At 37.1% G+C, this 8132-nt stretch overlaps 1 pseudogene; it reads right to left on the bottom strand.

Moving 5' to 3' along the window:
• Nucleotides 1-1400: 1400 nt before the first annotated feature.
• Nucleotides 1401-6107, bottom strand: LOC103006735 (vimentin-like; annotated as a pseudogene).
• Between the last annotated feature and the right edge of the window lie 2025 nt (nt 6108-8132).

The following is an 8132-nucleotide window of genomic DNA, read 5'->3' as shown; positions in this document are numbered from 1 at the left end:
TTTTTTCTCCTTTTATTGAATCTGCTCTAATTGCTTTTGTATTATCTTTTTTGTCATTCTTCTAGCTTCTTCCTTCCAATTTTCATTGTTTAAACAGTTCTATTTATAAATGCATTCTTCAATTGATCTGTATGATCTGGGTTCTAAATGGTTTAGCACAAAGTATATAGGCTATTTATCTTGATATTCAAAGTTTGTGCTCAAATAACTTGAGGCAAAGTTTGAATTGGAATAAGATTTAAGGCCACGTGTACTAACTTGCTTATTTTTCAATATCTGAGCCAGCTTTCTAGTATTTTTAGAAAATACATGTGTGACAGCAGAAAGAAAATAAAGTCAATTATCAAATATTCAGGTATGGATACTTTGCTTCTTTATGATCTCACCTTTATCCTCCTACTCTTAGATTCCATGGTCATCATACACATCTGACAAAACCTGGAGCTGATGAAACACATTTTCTGTTTACTTTCTAAGTACACTTGAATAGCAAAACTTGGCTAAAGAAAAGCACAGAAGTGCTCAAACTGGACTTAATCTAAATCTTGAAGGGATGCTACAACACTTACAGAATACCACTATACTCTCCTCGTAAGTTCACCTTCCAGGTTTTTTTCCTTCAAATCTTTAATAAGCTCTTCCCTTTTAACATTCATATGATGACTTCTCAGAACATTCACAGAGAAAACAAATGTAAGCTGATAAAAATAATATCTCATGTTTCCACCACCAGTTCTGAAAATGTGCCTTCACCTGCACTTACTTACTCATGTCTCTATCCTGTTATGAAAGAGAAAGTGTCTCTGCTCCCCAGGCCATCTCCCCCCCTTAGACCCTGGACCTCATCCCCTTTCTCCTCAAGGGCTTTGCTCCTGCAATTATATCACCCACCCCCCTTTCACCTACATCACCAGTTTCTCTCCCGATACAGAATTAGCTCACACACATCTTGATATCACTCATCTTTAAAAAACAGAAACAAAAACCAAGCTCATCTCTGGACCCCACATTCTCCCCCAGCTACTGCTCTGGGAGTCTCTTCTTAACAGTAAAACTCCTGAAAAAGTGAACTTATTCTTGCCCTCTCCACTGTCTTCCTTTCCATTCTCTCTTCAACCCATTCCAATAAAATCTTTTCTTTCCCTGCTTGTTTGTTGGTTTGTTTTTCCAAAGATGTATTGAAGGAGAAACAAGTTGGTTGAATACTTGATGGGAAAAAAAAGAAGTTTCAATGGTATTCAAAGTATTTTTTAAGAGATAGTGTAGCACCAGATTTCTTTGTAAACTAGATTATGTTGTAAACGTTTTTTCTAAATTCTTTGAGAGTGTTGGTTCTTAAGAACTAGGGCTTATTTTTCTTCCAAATCTATCTTGTGCTACTGAAAAATGGCATAAGGGCATTAGAAAGCTATTTCTGTAAGATATGGATTTCTCTTTTTATTCTTGCTGGAAATATATTGTTGCCTTGAGTATGTGCGATTTTCATCAATATCACCGTGATGCTGTGAAGTTTCGTTGAAAACCTATCTCTAGTTTTAACCTTCTTAATCAGAATTGTCCGTTTTGAGTGTCTGTCAACCAGAAGAAGTGAATCCAGAATGGTTTCTCTCAGGTTCAGAGAAGAAAAGCTTGGGAGAGTTAGAGAAACTCTGTTCTCCTTGCCTTCCAGCAGTTTCCTGTTTGGTGATGATCTGAAAATCAAAGTTGTGTTAACGTATTGCAGGTCCTGATATTCTCAGAGGTGGCAAGGAATATCTTCTTTCCTGTTCTGAAGAACAGGAAAATCTCATTCTGTAGGAGGCCAAGAGTGTCTCGGTAGTTAACACCTTCCACAGCAAAGTTCTCTTCCATTTCATGCATGTGGAGCTCCAGAGGCCTATTAGTTCTTTTAAATCATGCACTTTTTAAAAAAAATTGAAGTATAGTTGATTTACAATGTTGTGTTAATTTCTGCTATATAGCAAAATGATTCAGTTATACATATATATACATTTTTAAAATATTCTTTTCCATTATGGTTTATCATAGGATATTAAATGTAGTTAGTTCCCTGTGCTATACAGTAGGACCTTGTTGTTTATCCATTCTCTATATAATAGTTTACATCTGCTAATCCCAACCTCCCACTCCATCCCTCCCCCAGCCTCCTCTCCCTTGGCATCCACAAGTCTGTCTCTATGTCCGTGAGTCTGTTTCTGTTTCGTAGATAGGTTCATTTGTGTCATATTTAGATTCCACGTATAAGTGATATCGTATGGTATTTGTCTTTCTCTTTCTGAGTTATTTCACTTAGTATACTCTCTAGTTGCATTGTACCACATCTTCTTTATACATTTATCTGTCTGTGGACATTTAGATTGCTTCCATGTCTTGGATATTGTAAATAGTGCTGCTGTGAACATAGGGGTGCATGTATCTTTTTGAATTATAGTTTTGTGTGGATATATGCCCAGGAGTGGGATTGCTGGATCATATGGGTAATTCTACTTTTAGTTTTCTGAGGAAACTCCATACTGTTTTCCATAGTGGCCGCACCAACTTACATTCCCACCGAGAGTGTAGCAGGGTTCCCTTTTCTCCACACCGTCTCCAGCATTTGTTATTTGTGGACTTTTTAATGATGGCCATTCTGACTAGTGTGAAGTGTTACCTCATTGTAGTTTTGATTTGCATTTCTCTAATAATTAGTGATGTTGAGCATCTTTTCATGTGCCTATTGGCCATCTGTATTTATTCTTTGGAGAAATGTCTATTTAGATTTTCTGCCCATTTTTCAATTGGGTTGTTTGTATTTTTGTTGTTGAGTTGTATGAACTGTTTGTATATTTTGGAAATTAAGCTCTTGTCGGTCACATCATTTGCAAATATTTTCTCCCATTCTGTAGGTTGTCTTTTCATTTTCTTTTATGGTTTCCTTTGCTGTTCAAAAGCTTGTAAGTTTGATTAGGTCCCATTTGTTTATTTTTGTTTTTATTTCTATTACCTTGGGAGAATGACCTAAGAAAACATTGGTAATATTTATGTCAGAGAATGTTTTGCCTATGATCTCTTCTAGGAGTTTTATGCTGTTATGTCTTATGTTTAAGTCTTTAAGCCATTTTGAGTTTATTTTTGTGTATGGTGTGAGGGTGTGTTCTAACTTCTTTGATTACATGAGGCTGTCCAACTTTCCCAACACCACTTGCTGAAGAGACTTTTTTCCATTTTATATGCTTGCCTCCTTTGTCAAAAGTTAATTGACTATAGGTGGGTGGATTTATTTCTGGGCTCTGTATTCTGTCCCATTGTTCCAGATGTCTGTTTTTGTGCCAGTACCATGCTGTTTTGATTACTGTAACTTTGTAGTATTGTCTGAAGTCTGGGAGGGTTATGCCTCCTGCTTTGTTCTTTTTCTTTAGGATTGCTTTGGCAATTCTGGGTCTTTTATGGTTCCATATAAATGTTAGGGTTATTTGTTCTATTGTTAAATGTCATGGGTAATTTGATAGGGATCACATTAAATCTGTAGATTGCTTTGGGTAGTATAAGCCATGCACTTGCCAGGTAAGAGACTAAACCTGGCTTTGGTACCCTTTTGGCCCCTGCTGCACCTGCCACAGGACATAATTGCTTTAGTTCAATCAGCAGCCTCACAGAGATAGCAAACTTGGACTTGTACCATTCTTCAACCTCCCAAAGGTTCTTGGCAGCCACACTTTCATTCTCCTGCCACATATCACACAGAGCAGCCGTGAGTTCTGGCTTGGAAACACGCACCCCAGTTTGCCCATGCTACCCTAAATCTGGGCCTGCAGCTCACAGCTTTCATCATTGCACAGTTTTCTTAAAAAGTCAATCTCTTCTTGCAAGGAATCCACTTTATGTTCGAGGTCAAGGAGTGCCAAAGAAGTATTGTCAACCTCCTGTCTGAAAGTTTACGGAGTGCTCTGAGTTTCTTCCCTCTGAGGTCCTCTCTGAAGCATCTCCTCTTGCAACTTCTTCCAGAGCTGCATGACCTCCTTGGCCAGGTTGCCGTGCTGTGCCTACCTGTCGTTGGTAAACAGGTTCACCTCTGGCTCAACTCCTGCATCTCCTTTCTATAGAGGTCCCTAGGCATGACGTCCCTAGCCCTTGAGCTGGGCCTGCATTCTGTTGTGCCGTGAAGTGCACCTTGGCGACGTAGGTTAGGAGATGCAGTCATTCAGCTCCTGCGGCTCCACCTTCTCCTTGGTGCCGGTGTTCTTGAACTCATTGTTGAGGTAAAGGCCGGGGAGGGTGTGGTGTACACGCTGCTCCAGGGGCAAGGCGTGGGGCTGCGGCTGGCACTGGGGCGCAGTGTGCTGGCCAGGTAGAATGCGGTCATTGTGCTCTGGCTGGACCCGAATCAGCTCAGGGTGTGGGGGTCACCTAGCTCCTGAAGTCGGAAGACTAGGGCCTCGATATGATGGAGTTGGCTGCGGAGGGTGACAGTGCCTACTGGCTCTGGGAAGAGAGGCGTGGACAGTGGTATCCCTAGTACATCTCTGGCGCAGGGACCCCGAAGTGAAAGTTTCAGAGTTCCAATAAAGCTTTTATTCTCTCTGCTGCCCTGAAATAGCTCTCATCAAGGTGACTATTTATATTTTGCCAGAGCCAGCAATTTTTTTATCCTCAACTTCCTTCACTTCCCAGAAGCAATTTTAAAGGCTGACCCTGCCTCTTTGATAAAACTCATACCTCTCCAGGCTTCTGACATTCTTGGTTTCCCTCCCTCACTACTACTGCTCAGAAATCTTTACTAGTTCCTCGTCTGTCTATCCTGGCTCCAGATATTGGAGAACGGGTAAGCTTCATCCTGTACCGTCTCTGCCTATGTAATCTCATTCTTTCCTGTGCCTTCAAATAATTTCCATATATTGATTCAAAATTTTTTATCTAGAGTCTAGGTCTCTTCTTTGAGCCTTAGAATCATCCATTAAATTACCTCTCTTCAATCTTTGCTGGGTTTCCAGTTTGCTGACTCACCCTGCAGGTCATGGGATTTACCCACATCCATAATTGTATCGCTCAATTCCTTATAATAAATCTCTCCCTTACATATTTCCTATTGCTTCTTTTTCTCTGAAGAACCCTGACTAATACATACCCCAAGAAATTTCTGTGAATTCATATAGAAATTGCATCATATTCCATAGAGTATTTGTTTGTGTGTGTGTGTGTGTTTTAAGAGAAAGCAGTATTTTAAAATAATTACCAACAGGACATTTTTTTTTTTTACTATACTTCTTGGCTAATGAATAGGATTCTTTCTTCATTGGATCTGTCAACTTCAGACATTTGGGTTGAATTGGAGAGAACTGACACTCACTTCAGGTTCAACATTGAACAACTTCTACTTGCTTTTTGGTCTAGGTGTCATAATCTGTTGAGAACACAGTGTTTCATATAAATATACACATTCAGATGGCAACTTACTTTTTCTCTTCTCGATACCGTGCAGAGACAGTCAGTGAAACAATGCACTGAGACTAGTACTGCAAATGTGCTGTAGAATATTTTTCACCTATTTAGATAGAAGTATTGATAACCTTGTCTTCTTCCTGAGAGGTTCAGCAGTTGCATGATACTGTAGATTGACAGGGACTCAAGGAAAGGACAATTTGCTGGTGGTTAGTGATAGGCTTTATTTTACCCATATGCTGTCACTTCCATCTCATATAAATTAAAATAAATTTCAAACCACTCATTCTCACAATCAACTCTCTTCATCCAATGTTCAAATTCAATTTCACTTAACATATTTGTAATGGAAGGAGAAAAGCAAAACATTTAAAATTTTACCATGTATTTTAAAATTATCTTTGTCTTGTCTCAATATAATATCTACTAAATAAACCAACTATTTAAGTATTTTTTAAAAATTATTGTGGTGAAAAAGGAATTCAAACTTCTTTAATCAAAGAACAATTAAATGTCCAAATTATTGGTTCCCCATGACTTTCTCTAACTCTAAGGTAAAAGAACTAAGTAATGGAATAGTATATAAGTATATTAAAATGTTTGACACAACCAATAAGTATACCTTTTTGAGCATGAAGTTTTCTTTTAGACCAAAAGCTGATTCCATCCTCTGGGTCATCAATCTTCATCGTGTTGTGGAAATTTTACTTTCCTATTTTGAAACTGGTTTTTATGGAAGCCTCAGGCAATTGGAAAACAAGTACTGATTTGAGTATTCTTTTTATAGAATTGCCTTTAACAAAGACTTTTCTCTTTAGTTGTAAAAAATAATTTAAAATGCCTGTGACTGGATTTTTAAATGTGGTTGTCAGAGTGATGATTTCTTAAAGGCGTTACTCAGCTTTATTCAGTTAAGATTAGTTAATATTGTAAATAAGCATCTATATATTATGCCCCTTATATTGGCTGCTTACCAAAGACTCCCTGATTGGGTTAGGGGGTTGCTGTCATCTTCACTATCATGTTCCTTGTTAGGAGTCTCAATAATAACTCTCTATTGCAAAAATCAAGGATTTTAAGGTTTTTAAAAAATCTTTTGTATATTTTGTACTTATTTCAAGCTTATACATCAAACTTTGTTTTTAGCCAACATACACATGTTCTATTCTAAATGTGGTCTTAAAATTATTACCCCACAAAAAAGTATTACAATGACAGCAAAAATATATTTATTTATTATTATTATTATTTTTTACTTTTGTATTATTGGGAAACTTGTTTTTGTTGCAAGTGGAAGTATGTTCAGTGGTATCAAAGTTATAATTGGACCAGGAAATTAAGTTGATTTGTAGGAGCCAGTTGTTTTTTAGATATTTAAAATAATAAGTTTAGACCCTGTTTCATCGGGTGAAACATTCGTCTAAAGATATGGCAGTATGGACCTGTGGTGACTCATGGATAAAGCAGATGGTTTAGCGATAGCCACGTGGGCAAAATACTTTAGCGTTATCTTCCTTACTATTCTCTTTTCGTATTGACGTGACTATAGCTGTAATAAAAACAAGCTTCACCATAACAAAAAATATCAAGTAAGTGGTCTTTCATAGTATGCTCTACATTTTTCTTGTTTTAAATGAATATTCTCTAGAAAATCATTGTTATTTAAAGCAAGACCAACCTGAACATTACACAGTAAGTAAAAACAAAAATGGAAATGTATATTAGTACCAAAAGGTCTCCCAGGATGGTTTGGTTGAATATCACTTTGTTATTTTAACTTTACAAATACCACCAATGGTTTTAACTATGAATCTTAATTAATGGCACTTTGTAAAATCCTATCCGTGTAAAGCAAAATAGCTACCAGAGCAAAATGCTTTAGATGTACCATTTCAAATCCAGCTTTCATTTTGCTGCTTATGATTACCTGAATTACATTAACATACAAATGCTGAGCCCGTTTAAGTAATCTAGTTTTGGTAAATGAAAAATGGCCACTGTGACATAATCTTCTAGGCAAAACCACTATTTCTGTTGGATTTATTATTTGGTCCTATGTGATGTGTTTATGAGTGACATGATAGTAATTCGAAAGGTCAAAATAGAATATTAACATTTCTGTATGAACTTCCCAGAGAGTTACTCTTCCAACAAAACAAGTGGAATGCCACCCTCCCCATTTCTACATCCTGGTGGAGAACAGAGAAGGAGTGCTAATGTCCCTGGTTATACAGAGAAAAACTGGTATTTTTCAGAGCCTAAAGGAGAAAGCTAGATGGCTTGAAAATCAAGTGATAAAGCTGTACTTAAGGTGAACTTTGAACAAGTTCATAAAGCAGTAATGAAACTGAAGGCTTAATATAAAGCAGGAACTGTCATGCTACCATTTCATGCAGTACATCGATGAGTATTAGCCAAATCTTAGAAAAAAGAAATACAACCTGGACCAGAAGAGAGATTATTCACTTAGCCACATTGTGTAAAAATTTTTCTCCAGATTTGTAGTGAAGAAGGAACTTTATGTCAGAACTCTACTGTATAGCTTTCAGGCATTGTTTGGTATATTTATTCTGAAATAGTACAGTAAAATGTTTATTTTCTTGATCTTGTAATTTGGATTTGTCATTCTCAATGATTTATTTGATTTTATTCATAAGGTCTTAAGGTAAGAATCACCATCATTTCTAGAATTCTGGACTAAGTACATTCTACCT

The sequence above is a fragment of the Balaenoptera acutorostrata genome, chromosome 14, assembly GCF_949987535.1.
Source record: "Balaenoptera acutorostrata chromosome 14, mBalAcu1.1, whole genome shotgun sequence".
NCBI lineage: Eukaryota > Metazoa > Chordata > Mammalia > Artiodactyla > Balaenopteridae > Balaenoptera > Balaenoptera acutorostrata.
This window is presented reverse-complemented; position numbering and strand designations above follow the sequence as displayed.